Source organism: Canis lupus, chromosome 18, assembly GCF_011100685.1.
Source record: "Canis lupus familiaris isolate Mischka breed German Shepherd chromosome 18, alternate assembly UU_Cfam_GSD_1.0, whole genome shotgun sequence".
In the NCBI taxonomy this organism is placed as follows: domain Eukaryota; kingdom Metazoa; phylum Chordata; class Mammalia; order Carnivora; family Canidae; genus Canis; species Canis lupus.
In genome coordinates, this window is record NC_049239.1 from 14278780 (window position 1) to 14294520 (window position 15741).

At 42.2% G+C, this 15741-nt stretch overlaps 1 long non-coding RNA gene across 1 annotated transcript in view; it reads left to right on the forward strand.

Moving 5' to 3' along the window:
* Positions 1-3247: 3247 nt before the first annotated feature.
* The window catches only part of LOC106559957, a 70408-nt gene continuing 57914 nt past the window's right edge, over positions 3248-15741 (forward strand). The window contains exons 1-2 of the long non-coding RNA XR_005372911.1: positions 3248-3332; positions 9737-9844. This is a non-coding gene — a long non-coding RNA (uncharacterized LOC106559957). The remainder of the gene's footprint in view (positions 3333-9736; positions 9845-15741) is intronic.

The following is a 15741-nucleotide window of genomic DNA, read 5'->3' on the forward strand; positions in this document are numbered from 1 at the left end:
TCAACACCATAGAAACAAACAATCCAATCGTGAAATGGGCAAAAGACATGAACAGAAATCTCACAGAGGAAGACATAGACATAGCCAACAAGCACATGAGAAAATGCTCCACATCACTTGCCATCAGGGAAATACAAATCAAAACCACAATGAGATACCACCCCACACCAGTGAGAATGGGGAAAATTAACAAGGCAGGAAATCACAAATGTTGGAGAGGATGCGGAGAAAAGGGAACCCTCTTGCACTGTTGGTGGGAATGCGAACTGGTGCAGCCACTCTGGAAAACTGTGTGGAGGTTCCTCAAAGAGTTAAAAATAGACCTGCCCTATGACCCAGCAATTGCACTGTTGGGGATTTACCCCAAAGATACAGATGCAATGAAACGCCGGGACACCTGCACCCCTGATGTTTCTAGCAGCAATGTCCACAATAGCCAAACTGTGGAAGGAGCCTTGGTGTCCATCGAAAGATGAATGGATAAAGAAGATGTGGTTTATGTATACAATGGAATATTACTCAGCTATTAGAAATGACAAATACCTACCATTTGCTTCGACGTGGATGGAACTGGAGGGTATTATGCTGAGTGAAGTAAGTCAGTCGGAGAAGGACAAACATTATATGTTCTCATTCATTTGGGGAATATAAATAATAGTGAAAGGGAATATAAGGGAAGGGAGAAGAAATGAGTAGGAAATATCAGAAAGGGAGACAGAACATGGAAGACTCCTAACTCTGGGAAACGAACTAGGGGTGGTGGAAGGGGAGGAGGGCGGTGGGTGGGGGTGAGTGGGTGATGGGCACTGAGGGGGGGACTTGACGGGATGAGCACTGGGTGTTATTCTGTATGTTGGCAAATTGAACACCAATAAAAAAATAAATTTATTATTAAAATAAATAAATAAATAAAACTACAATCAGGTATGTTTTTTACCTATCATATTGGCAAAGATCATTTCATACACTGTGTTTACAAATCAGAAATTATAGGCACTTGCCAACCCTGATGACAAGAATATAAAGTAGCACATCACCTGTGGAGACCAATTTGGGCATATCAATAAAAATTAAGATCTTTATACACTTGGAACCAGCAATTACACTTCTAGCTTCTAGAAGTTTATTCTACAGGTACTATATATAGTAAGTGAAACCTTTATTGTAGTATTGTTTCTAATATCAAAATATTAGAATCATGAATGATTGTCAGTAATTAAATTAATATATGTAATACATATAATCTATATAATATATAGTTATTAAATAGATGACATATACAGAAGGAATCTCTTAATAAATATATGCATAAACACATATAATGAATATTCATGTATTTATTAAATGGAATATCTCTGGAAAGCTATAAGAGAAGCTGTTATAATAGTAGCTATCTGTTGGAAAGAAAATTTATTCCTGGAGATTAGGTTGATGGGAACATTACATACCCCTTTCTTCCTTTTAAAGTTAATTTATTTTTACTTTTTAACTCTTTATTTTAAAAATTTTTCAGGCCTAAGAAAAATTTGCAAAAAAAAGAAAATTCTTGTATCTTACTTTTCAAATTTTAACTACCTTATACAACCACCATATAGGAAATTAGCCTTACTGTAATACTATTAGCTATTTAGAGATCTTTTTCAGATTTCACCAGTTGTCACACTAATGTCTTTTTTCTATTCCAGGGTCACCTGTTCACATTGTCCTGCTCTTCCCCAATCTAGGATAGTTCCTCAGTTTTTCTGAGTTTTTTTGTGACTTGCTGAATAATGGCCAGTTATTATACAAAATGTACTCAGTTTGCGTTTGGTTAATGTGTTGTCCTGATGAAATTCAGGGAATGCATTTTTGGCAAGAATATCACAGAATCAGTGCTGATCAGTGCTGAGGAGTGACCTCCTCAGTACATTGTTTCAGGAGCCCCATGATATCACTGTCTCATGAGCTTGACTCTGATTACATAGTTAAGTGAGCTTCCATAATTAAAGTTATTCTTTTTCCCAATTTCATGGGGATATACTTTGAAGCTATGCAAATGCTTTTGCCTTTTTTTTAGTATATTTTTTATTGGAGTTTGATTTACTGACATACAGAATAACACCCAGTGCTCATCCCGTCAAGTGCCCCCCTCAGTGCCCATCACCCAGTCACCCCATCCCCCCACCTCCCCTTCCACTACCCCTTGTTCGTTTCCCAGAGTTAGGAGACTCTCATGTTCTGTCATATTCTGTCACCCTCACTGATATTTCCCACTCATTTTCTCTCCCTTCCCCTTTATTCCCTTTCACTATTTTTTATATTCCCCGAATGAATGAGACCATATAATGTTTGTCCTTCTCCAATTGACTTACTTCACTCAGCATAATACCCTCCAGTTACCCCAGTAACTTCAGCGCCTATTGGTGATTCTTACCTATGACTTAAATACTGTAGTGTTTGCAGATTAGTAATTTATAGCCTTTAAAAAAAAGATTTATTTATTTCAGAGGTGGGGCGGTAGAGCAAGTGCAAGTGGGGGTGAACCAGGGAAAGGTAGATGAAGAGGGATAGAATCTCAAGGGGACTCCTGGCAGAGCCCAAAGTCCAGTGCAGGGCTGGGAGCAGGGCTGGGCTTGGGCTCAATATCATGATTCTGAGACCATGGCCCTCTGCTGAAATCAAGAGTAGGTCACTTAAGCCACTGAGCCACCCAGGTGCGAGTAATTCATATTTTTGTCATTTCTTTACTACTTAGGGATCAGAATTCTACTGTTAGAGCTTTCCCTCCCTCACTTAAATTGCTTATTTACTTAACTATTTGGTCAGATTGGGTTCATAGATATTTATTTTATTCTCTACATTATAATCTACTATCGACGTGTATTTTGTTGCTCACGTTAGCCCAGATGTGATCATTCACAAGTGCCACTTGCATTTGGCCAGTGTGTCCTTTTAACATGTTCCTGTCCTTGTTTGTATATGTCTTTTCCTCATTTTTCTCTCAAGTTTTTGGTCTTTTTTTCCTTAATATCCAAGAGGTTTTTAAATATTAGATATTTTAAGCCTTTGTCTATGACAGATGTTACAAAAGCTTCCTTTTGAATTTTATGCTATATGAATATAATACTTACTTTAGAGATTTTTTAAAATCCCAGGAAAATGTTTTGTATAAACTGAAAAGAAGAAAAAATGTACCAAGTTGTAGGTTGGGAGTGATTTTTACTTTAGTTGTTACTGAGCACCTCTTCTAGCTCTCATAATTTTGACTTGCCCTTTCTTTTAGGAACTCTGCAAGTGAAGCCAACATGTACTTACTAGGAGTCTGGCTGAATGACCAGTGTGAGCAACCGGAGGTGAGCTATGATTCTTGCTCTCGCTTTGCCTCTTTTCGTATATGTGCCTGTGCAAGGTCACCAGGTCCAGGAAATAAATAGTGGATTATATGCATGACTTATTTTCCCTCCTTGTGGCTTCCCCATGCTCCCACAAAAATCGCAGGAATGTTGCTCTTGGAGGCCTGTCAGAACCTCTTTTCTAAATATAAATGCAGAGACACTAAAAACAAGTCATGGTAAAGGTGAGTTTCATTTGTTTCTGAAATGCCAGTACACCAAGGGTATAATCTTAGCTGTCAAGGAGCCAGAAAGGAACAGGTGGCTGGCTGTCCACTTCTAACTGGACTTCTGGGAGTGAGAAGAGAAACTGTCTGAGGGTGGCTGGAATATTTTGATTTTTTCTTGAGTTGTATTGAAGGCAGGGTAGCAGGGAAATAATTATTCCATCATATTTTGTAGCAGAGTCCTTAGCACACATTGTCCACGGGAAAGGAATTGAGGTTTGGTGAGCCCACTATAGCGAACCAGGGTGGAGAGAATGCAACGGTAACTCTCTAAATCCTTAGGTGAGAAACAAGGCAGTTGAACAGTGCAGAGTACATAGAACCATGAGTCAACCAGGAGAGACATGTGCCCAGCATAGTGTCTGTCCCATAGTATGCCAGGAATATATGTTTGAATAAATGTATTAGAAGGTATCCTATACTGCCTTCTGTTGTTCCAAAGGGTCTGGAGGCCGGTGTTATATGCTGTCAGAGTTTAGATGAGAAAGGCAAGGCAGAGAATGAAGGGCAGCAAGTGTCCTAAATAGAAATTCCGAGGTAGGCAGAACTAGAAGTACAGCCAGCAGGTGGGGCACAGGACATGATCTGCCAATGCTCAAATGCAAAAAATACACTGGGCAACAACAGCAGCAGATAACCCAAGGCATACCTGCAATGACAGAGCCCACACCTGCAAACAAGCCCTGCCAATACCTACCCCAACTGTCTGACAGAGCAGAAAGCACATTTACTACACTGTGTAACCCAAGTTGTACAACTAGTTATTGAGCAATATTATCTTCCAATATAATATTATCTTCCCATACAAAGAACGTAGCTAAAATACTTATATGGCCTCAATGTCACTGTAAGAAATACTTTCTTTAGCCATTTCTGGCCTCTTTATGCTTCCAAACAAATACATCCTATATAACCAACTGCAGACCTTTCTCTGGATAGGTCATATTCTCATACCTTTCCATGACTTTCTTTAAACTATTCACCTTGCCTGTGATACCATTCATTTACTGATTGATCTGTTCATGAATGGTGATTTGTTTGTTCATCAATTAAGATTGATTTTTAAAATTTTCCAGTTAATTTATCGATTGCCAATTATGTTCTCGTCACTGTGCTCAATGTGAAGGATATTGTGATAAACACGTGATACCTGCCTTATTGAGGGAAAGAGACAATAAATAAATAGAAACAAATATTACATACACATTGTGATAAGTGCTAAGAAGGAAATGACTATGCTAGCAGAGAAAATACCAGATGAGACTTACTGTGGAGAGTGATTAGGAAAGGCCTCTGGCCACCTGCCCTGTGAAGCATTTCCTCACCAGCCCACACACTCACCCTCATTCAAGCAATTGCTCTTTTCTGTACTCCAAAGTCATTTGCTTCTACTTTTGACTTAACATCTCTCTTTTGTACTTAGCTATTTCTGTATCTAAGCCGCTACATAAACTAATAGTTATCTCAATCTGAGGAGGGTAGAGGGGAAAACACATGGTATTTGAGAGTCAGAAGATCTGACTATGGATTACAGTCTTCCATGTAAAAACTGGGATACTTGGAAAGTTATCCAAGCTCATGATTTTAGTCCAGGCTTCTTAGAAGCAGAGCTGGAGGTATAAAGGCTATGTACAGGTAGTTTATTTGAGATGAAAGTATAAGGAGTAGAAATGTGAAATAGAGAATAAGGAAGAGCCAACAAAATGATGTTATGAGTTGGTCACTGCTGCAAGCAATGGGCCCCTAAACCTTGGGAGGAGCCCTATAAAATGGGTCTCTGATGACTGAGGGAGCCCATATAAGCACAGCCCCCCGCCCCATTCCTAAGTTTGACAATATTTAAGTTTGCAGTAGATGTAACAGGCTGCCCATTTGAGATGTCAGAAACTCCCCAGTGCAGGAAGCAGGAGTGCACACCCAAGGACAGATGCTGTCGAGTTGTATCTGAGTAAAGCTGGGCAGTCCCTCATAGAGCTGGCTGATGAGGCAGTGACTGGAATGAGGGGTATAATGAGAGTGTTTTTAAAGTTGAGGAATCTGATACCCTTATCTGGAAAACAAATGCAATAGCAATGCCTGCCTCTTGGGCCTGTGAAAGTTAAATGACAGATGCCTTGCATGGAAGTGTTCTATACCTGGCAAACACTTGTGCAAGTACAAGCCACTTTTGCTGTCTTGGCAATCTTTGGTTTATAACCTTAGTAAGACACTTGGCACACAATTAAAAAACAAATGTGAGGGGATCCCTGGGTGGCTCAGCGGTTTAACACCTGACTTCACGCCCAGGGCTTGACCTTGGAGACCTGGGATCAAGTCCCACATCAGGCTCCCTGCATGGAGCCTGCTTCTCCCTCTGCCTGTGCCTCTGCCTCTCTCTCTCTCTCTCTCTTTCTCTGTCTCCTATGAATAACTAAATAAAATATCTTAAAAAAAAACAAATGTGAATTACATGAATAAGTAAGAGGATTGAGGGAGCAAATACAGAGGTATCCCAGGTTCTTGTCTCAAGACAAGGTTCCTACCCATGTAAGATTAAAAAAATATATTTCATTCACTCATTCCAGGTTCCTTTCACATTCAATTAAATGTGAATGAATATAAATAATAGTGAAAGGGAATAGAAGGGAAGGGAGAGGAAATGGGTTAGGAAATATCAGAAAGGGAGACAGAACATAAAGACTCCTAACTCTGGGAAACGGACTAGGGGTGGTAGAAGGGGAGGAGGGTGGGGATTGGGGGTGAATGCGTGATGGGCACTGAGGGGGGCACTTGACAGGATGAGCACTGGGTGTTATTCTGTATGTTGGCAAATTGAACACAATAAAAAATAAATATAAATAAATGCGAATGAAGTAAATGGTAGCAGAAGAGGTACTTTTGCCCTTAAGATATCTGGGAAAAGGTTTATTTGCCTATGGAATGTGACCTGCTTAATGGGCTTAATTTCCTTTGGTTTTGTTCAGTGGCTGACAAAATACTCAAACAGAATTTGAGTGAGAAATCATTCACAGTTAGAAGATAGGGTCCTCTCTGTCTTAAAAGCTTATAAACAATGAGGAAAGCAGGGCAAAGCAAATTACATTTAGTCATAAACCATAAAGGAGGCATAGCAGGTTGACAGAGTCAATAGTCACACATGATAACGGATTAACTGGATTGAAGTCAGGCAACACCAACCAGGGAAAGTTTCCTTTCATTACAACCTACTTCATTTCAATTAGCACTTGCAGATCCTATGATAGGTAGAGCCAGTCAGTGGTAAGCAATGGGACTGCAAGGGTAGTGAGGGTGACACAAGAAAATTAGCAGTGAGAATAAGTGTCATAAATGCCATCAAGAGAGCTGCACAGAGGTGTTAACAGAGTGCAGAAAATGAGTCTGAGTAAAGGACACCTAAGTCATCTTGCAGGGTAGGAGAAAAAGGCCAAGACTGTTTTCCAAAAAGAAGAGCTACTTCACCTATGCCTCGATAGAGGAATAGGCATTAGTTAGATGGTGTAAAAGGGAGAAGTCACGTTAGGCAGAGAGAATGGCCTGAGCAAAGCCTTAGGGATGGAAGGGAACATGGTGCCTTGAAGGAATCGCAAGAGGATCAGCATGCAGGAGCAAAGAGAACATGCAGGATGTAGTGAGCAATGAGGCTGCAGGAATTAGTGGGGCAGGGTCATATGGAGCCTTCTGTGTCAGACTGATGCATTTTGAACTTGCCTAAGAGTAAAAAGGTAAGTCACAGAAGGATTTTAAGCAGCGGGATGATGCAACCCTATCAGTGCTTTCTAGAAGGATACCTCTGACCATGGTGTGAGAGTGGAACATAAAGTGGGATTTGATACATGTGAGTGCAGGGAGCTCAATTTGGAAATGACTGCAGTGGTGAGTATAGAGAATAATGACCTGTGGCAGTATGAGAGGGATAGAGAAGAGGTGATGGATTCCCAAAGGGGAACCAATGTGCTGGTGACCATTTGTTTGAATGTGGAAGACAAGGGAGGAGATGGACTGGGTAGATGATTGTGTCACTTGGTGAAGAAAAGAAAGAAGTTCTTGGAGAAGGCAGAACAGAATTGGAAGAAGAGTAGAAGTATGATTGGAGGAGACATCTACTTGAAATGTTTTATTTTTCTTGATTTACCTTTGGGACATGGGATCCTTTTATAAAATTTTTGCTCATGAAAAGGAGTATGGTCCTCAAAGGCTCTAGGGACTTCCACATATGGTTATGCAGTCTATGTCCTGCAAAAGGGTGTCTGCCCAAGGAGAGTAAGTGGGGCTGAAGTGTGGTCTCTACATACTCCTAAGGTGTGTCTGGCCAGGGCCACATCGGTCTGGAATAAGGGGCCCTAGGCTGGATGCTTTCCATTTGCCTCTCTGGATCCAGTTCCCATCCTTCACCCTCCTCTGTTCCCTGGGTGGCTGGCCTGCATGGACTGCATTCCTCGACCCCACCTTCTGGCTAGTTCTACCAATAGGAGACACTGGCAGAAGATGAAAGGGAAGAGTTTTAATTTCTCTCAGCTCCCTCTCTCCTGGGTGGCCATCAATGGTCTCTCTCCCTTTATGGAGGGTCACAGTCCCATAACTACAGCTCTTGTCAGGTTTTGAGCACAGGATTCTCTCCTCTTGCTCCTCAAGGATGGGGTGGTAATGACTTCCCACCATTGCTAGCCCCAGGGTGCTGTGCCATGTCTTATGGATTTCCCTAAATCCTGCCCACATCTTCGTAAATGGTGTGTTCCTTACACTCTCCTGCATTCTTCAGTTCTAAGCTGTCTTTGGTTTCTCGTCAGAACCAGAACTGATTCAGAATATTTTTCTGATTAACACAAAGCAACATCTTCATTCACTTATCCATGTACCTGTGGAGCTGTGGCAGTCATAGGAGCCCCTGTTTCTAATTCTTAACAAATGAGCTGTATTAGCAAGGAGGTACCTATAGGTTCTGAAACACAGGTAGCTTTAATCTATCAGGAAAATAGGTCTAGACTAGTTTTTCAGTCTGACACAAAGTTTGAGTTGGAAAGGAAGACAGAAAGATAATAGTTGTCAGAGTCCATCAAGGGGCTGCCACAACAAAGTGCCAGAGACCATGTGGCTTACACACAACAGAAATTTATTTCTCATGGTTCTGGAGGCTGGAAACCCAAGATCAAGGTGTCAGCAGGTTGAGGTCTGGTAGGAACCCTCTTCCTGGTTCATAGACAGAGCCTCCTGCATACTCACATGGTAGAAGGGGTCTGGGATCTCTGTGGGGCCTCTTTTATAAGGAAATTCATCCCATTTGTGAGAGCTCTGCCCTCAGACCTAAGTACCTCCTGAATGCCCCATCTCCGAGTACTGTCATATTTAAGGATTAGGGTTTCAACATATGAATTCGGGGGGGGGGGGACACAAACATTAAGAGCCTAGAAGTGGGGAAGAAGAACATGCTCAGAGTCAGCAGACCCTGAGGAGAAGCACATGTTGTCGGTGTCAGGTATCAACATTCGTCCATCAAGCCTGCCTTGAGAATTGGGAGTTGGCCATTTGGACTTATTTGGGTGAAGTTAGAACAGTAGATGTCAACCCCCACTCTACCAAGGAGAATTCCTCCCCTTCTCCAAGCCTCTCCCTTTCCTACCCAACCATCCCTCTCCCCCACTCTGGCCAAATAAAAACTCCTCTTAATTTTCTTTAATGCTGGAATCAAATATGAGAAACTATCTTCCTTAAACTCTTCAGTTTAACGAGTTATTGGGAAAGTTATTGATCTTCATCCCCTTAATGCAAATAGAGGTAGAGAAATTCTTATTTATAAAATGTTTCTTTTTTAACATGCATATTTAGAAATAATTATTTATTCATTCACCAGTAGCTATCAAACACCACCTAACACTGGATCACTGGATCTCTTCTTCAGTGGCCCTCTAACCTCTTGGTAAAGGAAGGAGGATGAGGCATGCAAAGGCTACAGCAGGATCAGTGAGTGCAAAGCCAGAATGAGTAAATGAGTACCGGGCAGATGGAGGAGAGGCAAGGTGGGGCCAGCTTCTGACCCTTCCCCTCATGGCAGCCAGGCTGAGGCCGGGCTGTGAAGATGACCATGCACAGGTGCGTGTTCTCACTCCATGTTCATGGTCACTTATGATTCTATACCGACAGCTCTGCAAATGTGGAATGGGCCATGATGGAGGCCTGTTTCCAGATACTTGACCCAGCTGTGTATGGAAGCCTGAGATCTTCTGAACATGAAGCAAAAGGTCAAAGGAGGTAAGCGGCTTGTTCCTCAGGCTTTTCTGTTCTCAGGAACAAGATGACTCATCTCCCCACAAAAGTTGACAAAGAGGGCCTCATTGGGTCTTCCTCTTCTTTGACTCTTTCCAAGCTTTTGGTGGGTGGCACTGTGCCAATTTGGGGTTGCTAAGCTGTGGGGCAGTGTTGAAGAGGCTCTTGCAACTCAAATTAATTGCTTGGATATCTGAATCCTTATTCCAGGAAGTTACAGAACTTCCAAGCAGCATATATATTTTTTTCATGCTTCGGAAAAAAAAAAATCACTATCGTTTGATGATCTGGGGAAATCCCAGAACAAGTATCAAAGATTTCTTATCTGAGTGATAAATTGACAAGGGGTCAAAGTTTGCTCCTGTTTGCCTGCCTTCCCCAGGGGCTCCTAATTTCCTGAGAACCAAGCCTGAGCAAAGGGCCTTATTCAGTCTTAGGGAGCTTTAGCCCCCCAATTTGCTTATGATTTCTTTTTACTACACCTAGCTATTGATACCAGAGTGGTGGGATCTCCTCTCTTCTCTTCCTTTGCCTTCCCCACCCTGCTATGACTGAATGAGAGAGAGAGGAGTTTAGAACTGGGATTAAGATCAGCTTTCCCAAATCTTTAACTATTTTTTTTAACTTTCTATTTTTTCCCTTTTCTTCCTTTATCACTCTTTTGTTCATTAATTTGTCCAATTATTCATTTATTACAATGCATCTGGGGTCTGGGCCTATTCGTCATTAGGATCTAGATTGAAGTCTGAGGATGCCTGAATGATTTGTGGGGTGTGCCTACTGTGGGCCTATGTTCCTGAGGGATAGCAGTCTCTCACCCCACACAGGACAAAAGGGAAGACACCTACATAAGGTTCATTTGCAATGGACTAGGATTAGAGTGTGCTTTGGCATGGTCCTTGTAGGATTTTGGAAACAGCATAGTGACTATCACTCAGATGTCTTCTGACCTAGTACACAGGAACTTGTGCCTAAGTCCTAAGGTGAGGACATTGGAATAAAAAGGCAAGTAAAAACTAGAATAGATCTTCACTCAAACATCCCTAGTTTACAAAAAAAAAAGCAGCAGCAGCAGCCACAGCAGCAGCCCAGAGCCAGGCAGATGTTAGTGTACTTCACTCTGCACAGGCACAGCTGGTGCAGTGGTGAACCCCATCATGGAGCTGATGCCTCAAAAGGCCACTTTTGGTGTCAGCAGCAATGGAGACAGCCCAGTAAACACCAGCAGGTAAGGGGAAAAGTGCCAGGTACCACATTAGTGACAGGGCTATCATGCCCAATATCTGTAAGGAAATCACTGAAGAAATCCCAGACTTTGGCAATAAGCTTGATGTAGGGATGTATGGTTGGAGCATCCATAGAGTACATTTGAATAAATCTGATAACACTGTTTTATGTCTCTTGTAATTAAGATCCAGCTCCAGTAGGAGCTGAGTTTGGGGGACACAGCTTGTTACACATTTCTTAAAGCAACTTAGTTCCAAACAGGATTTGCAGGAGACTTACCTGAAAGCCTCAGATATAAAAGGGCTAATTTTTCAAGAAGAAAGTAAAAGAACCATAGTCAAGAAATAAAGACTGGAAGCAAGGGAAGAAAAGAAGTGTTGCATTAGAAAACCTAGTCAAGGGCAGCCCGGGTGCCTCAGCGGTTTAGCGCCGCCTTCAGCCCAGAGCATGATCCTGGAGACCCGGGATTGAGTCCCACGCCGGGCTCCCTGCATGGAGCCTGCTTCTCCCTCTGCCTGTGTCTCTGCCCCTCTTTCTCTCTCTCTCTTTCTCTCTCTCTCTCTCTGTCTCTCATGAATAAATAAATAAAATCTTAAAAAAAAAAAAAAGAAAACCTAGTCAAGCAAATGTTCTTACTTGACTTGAAACTCCCCTCTTTGGGGTTTCATTCTTGAAAATGCAAACTCTGTGCCCAGTCAAGATGAAAACAAAGGTGAAATTCAGTTATTCAGGCAGAGATGCTTTTTCCCCCAAAATGTATTACTGTGACCAAAGTTTCCATAGTTCTATGTGGTTAGAGAGTTACCTGGAGTCATTAAACTTAATTTCAATAGATTGCTGGGAAATGCTGGTGATTACATCCCTGCTCCAATGTCACAAACAACCCTAAAATTTAACAAACTGAGTGCCAAGCTAGGGGGTACACACATGACTGAGGGAGCTGGAAATGCCCGTATTTGTGGCAAGTGCTTGTACCTCTCAGCCACCTGTCATCCTCACAATGATACCAGTAAACAGGAGGGCAAGTACAATGATCAATGTACAGGTGAAATCACAAGGCAGAGAGGGCCATGGCCTCTCTAGGGCCAGCATTGGAACATAGTTTCCACCTCTATGTTCCAGGTATGGAATATAGGTGTGGAATGATAACTCACCCTGATTTTTCCAGTATTCCAGAAGATTCCAACGCTCATCTAGTTTTGGGACCCTTACTCCTTGTATGTCTCAGCCTAAAGCCTCAATAAGTGAATCATCTCAGGTTAAACGGGGTTGATAATTGTAGGGATCTAACTGCTGAATGTGATTGGTGGATAAGAAGATGATACGGTCCTTGAATGAGGAGCATACAGCATGTTGGCAAATTGAAATGGGTATCAAAGAAACAGCAGTTCTCCTTACTTAATTCTTTTAGATGTTTTTATATGTCCAAAGTAAATCATTCCTATAGACAGAATCAGAGGAGAGGCTGGCACTAGAAGGATCCCATGTGGGTTCCACTGACAACTGGAGTCAGAATTTGCATGTCCAGAGGGGTCAGAATAGGGCCCACACCTGTCTGGAAGGGACACACACACACACACACACACACACACACACACACACTTGTCCTGTCCTCTCAGTGTGGAAAGGTCTGGGAAAATGGCAACTGACCTGTGGTCCACTTTGGCCCCTTAGAAATTCAAGACTGCTGTAATTAGACATCTCTAAGAATTTCCAAGGATGCCAGAGTAAGTATTATAGAAAGTTCAAGCTGGAAATGTTCCCAGGGTAGCAGATGAGAGAGTGAGGCCGAAAGCAGGGAACAGGAGAGCATGGCTGGGGCACCTGGCTGGCTCACTCAGTGGAGCATGTGCCTCTTGATCTACGGGTTGTAAGCTTGAACCCCACATTGGGTGTAGAGGTTACTTAAAAATAAAATCTTAAAAAAAAGTATTTCTGATGAGACAGGAGCACTGTTTTGAGAGTAGAAATTAGCTTATATGTTTATTAAATACAAGAAGAGGCCTACTAGGGGAAAGAAAAAGAAAAAGCATTTACTAAGCACCCAACATGTGCCTAATTCTGTGCTTTCATGTGTACCTTATCTTGTTTCATTCTCAAATAGCTGTATAGAAGGTATTTTCGGTTCTATTCTATAGGTAAAAAAAACTGAGGGTTAGATAGGCAGGTTATTTATCCAAGGTGACCCAGACAGTATAAAAGAACCAAGACTTGAAATCCAAGTCTTTAAGGACACAGACCCGCCCTGTTGCATACTTGCGCATGTGTACTTCTGTGTGGTCTAGCAAATGCAGCATCTAGTAAGCTCCAGGCTCTGTCCTAAGTGCTTGACAAATATTAACTCATTTAATAATAACAATGACTCTGGGAAATACGTGCCATTATTATTCCAGCTCACAGATGAGGTATCTGAAAGAAAACGAGGTTGCGTGGCCTGCCAAGTTCCCATATCTGGTGGCAGAGCGGCCTGCCTGGCTCAGAGCCCATCCTTCTCATCATTACTCCGTGGTGCTGCTACACAAATGAAAGCACGTTTGTTGAGTATTCACTCTGGGACAGGCACTGTTGGTACTGTTGTGAGTGCTTTATAAACTTACCAACTTGTTCAGTTCACGTGGTCAGGCAGTCTAGATGGTGGCTAGGTTATAAGTGTGGGCTCTGGAATCAGTTCCTGTCATTTATTAGTTAAGTGATCTTGGGTAAATCATTTAATTGCTCAGTGGCTCTTTCCTCATCTGTACAGTAAGAGTCCTGATTGTTTCTACTTCATAGATATGTGGTAAAGATTAATTGAGTTATTATGCATAAAGTGCTTAGACAGTGTCTGGCAAGTAGACAGTGCTGGAGTTTTTTTTTAAAGGCAAGCACTGACAAAGTCTTAAATACAGAGGACAGGTGGGTGGGTGGGTGGATGGTGAAATAGGTGATGGGGATTAAGAGTACATTTATCATGATGAACACTGAGTAATGCATAGAGTTGTTAAATCACCATCCTATATACCTGGAACTAATATAACACTATATGTTAAATAAATTTGAATTAAAAAAAAAAGGGCAAACAGGATCTTGCACTTAATGCATGAGGATGTGACGGTGTCCTAGTGAAATTCTGCACCTGGCTCTCATGAGTAAGTATCTACACAGTACTACAACCATGACTTCTACCTCCTGCAGAGTCCCTACCAGCTTTAGGACTGGCTGCTTATGGGCGCTCTCCTTTGGCAGATCAGGCCTCACCAGAACACTGGCCACCCACTGCTATTTTAAGCTAGAGTTCATTAGCTCCAACTCAAGAAATAAGCTGAAATGGGTAAACTAGGAGGCCATAAAATGCTAGAGGAAATTTGTCCACCTAGGACCAAAAAAGTAGTATAGACTTCCTTGAAAAGTAGTATAGACTACCATCCTTGAAACTTGAGTGGCAATTAATCAACTTTTCAAGGCTATTTGACATGGTGTAAATAATAAATGACTTTGCAGTACCAAGATGACTGCTTACCCTGAAGGCCAAGGACTGCACTTGGGGGGCCCTCTCTGGCAATCTGGAGGCAGTAGACCCAAGGAGAGCAAGGCCGCTAAGCAGTGGGCTGATGTACCATGACTATAACCAGGTGCAGCCCTCTCTCCTCCATCATCTTTCCAGCCTGGACCACCTCCTCCATTTTGGAAACTCTGAAGCCCTGAGGATTCACCTGGTAGGGTCAGAACCTATGGGCCAGAGCTATTCCAAATGAAATGGGTCCTTGGCCCCGAGAGAAATGACTGCTTAGCTCTGAATCTGCTGAGATGAGGAACCACATGGAGCCACATGGAGTTACCATAATTGTCTCCTCTTTGCCTATGCCTCCCACACATATGCCGACCTTTTGCACACATGACCCCAATTGCCAATAGGTGCTGTTCTCTTTATTTTATAGGGAAAGGAACTATATAGCCCAGAGATGTCGAGTAAATTGCCCAAGATGGCACAGCAAGGAAACAGGTCTGGAAGGGTGACCATGGAGTTGACGAGGCCAGAACATGGAGGAATTTATCCATTTTATCTTTTTCTTAGAGCAAAGGCACACCACTAGAAGGTTTTAAGTATGGAAAGGGCAAAATCAGACTAGCATTTTGAAGCAGACACTCTGGTTGCTGAGTGGAGAATAGATTGAATGAAAGGAGAACAGTTTTGAGTCTAGTGCTATAGTCCTTGTGAGAGGAGATGGCAGACTGGAGTAGTGGTTAAGGGAATGAAGTGGATGGATTCCAGAGATATTTTAAAAACAAAGGCCTGCTTGCCTGTAAAATGTCTGTGGCTAATAATCACATCTCCTTTTCATCAAGTTTTCCAGAGAAGAAACCTTCAAAAGCCACATAGTCAAGACAAAGGAAGAAACCTTAGGTGCTGTGCTGACCAAGGAACAAATCTAGAAGCTTCCCAGGAATTTTCAGAAAAGGCTTGGTGCTTTATTATAAACCTTTGAGAAACATAGTCTAGGCAGTGAGCAACTAGAGTATGGCACAACTTGAAACACTTAGAAAAGAATTAGGCTGGAAATACTGAGAATCTCAACAGCTTCCAGATCCTTCCCTGTCCAGGCTCTTTAGAGCAAAGCATCAGGGGCCTTGGCCACAGAAACCACAACATGTCTCACAAAGGACGATGCCGACTT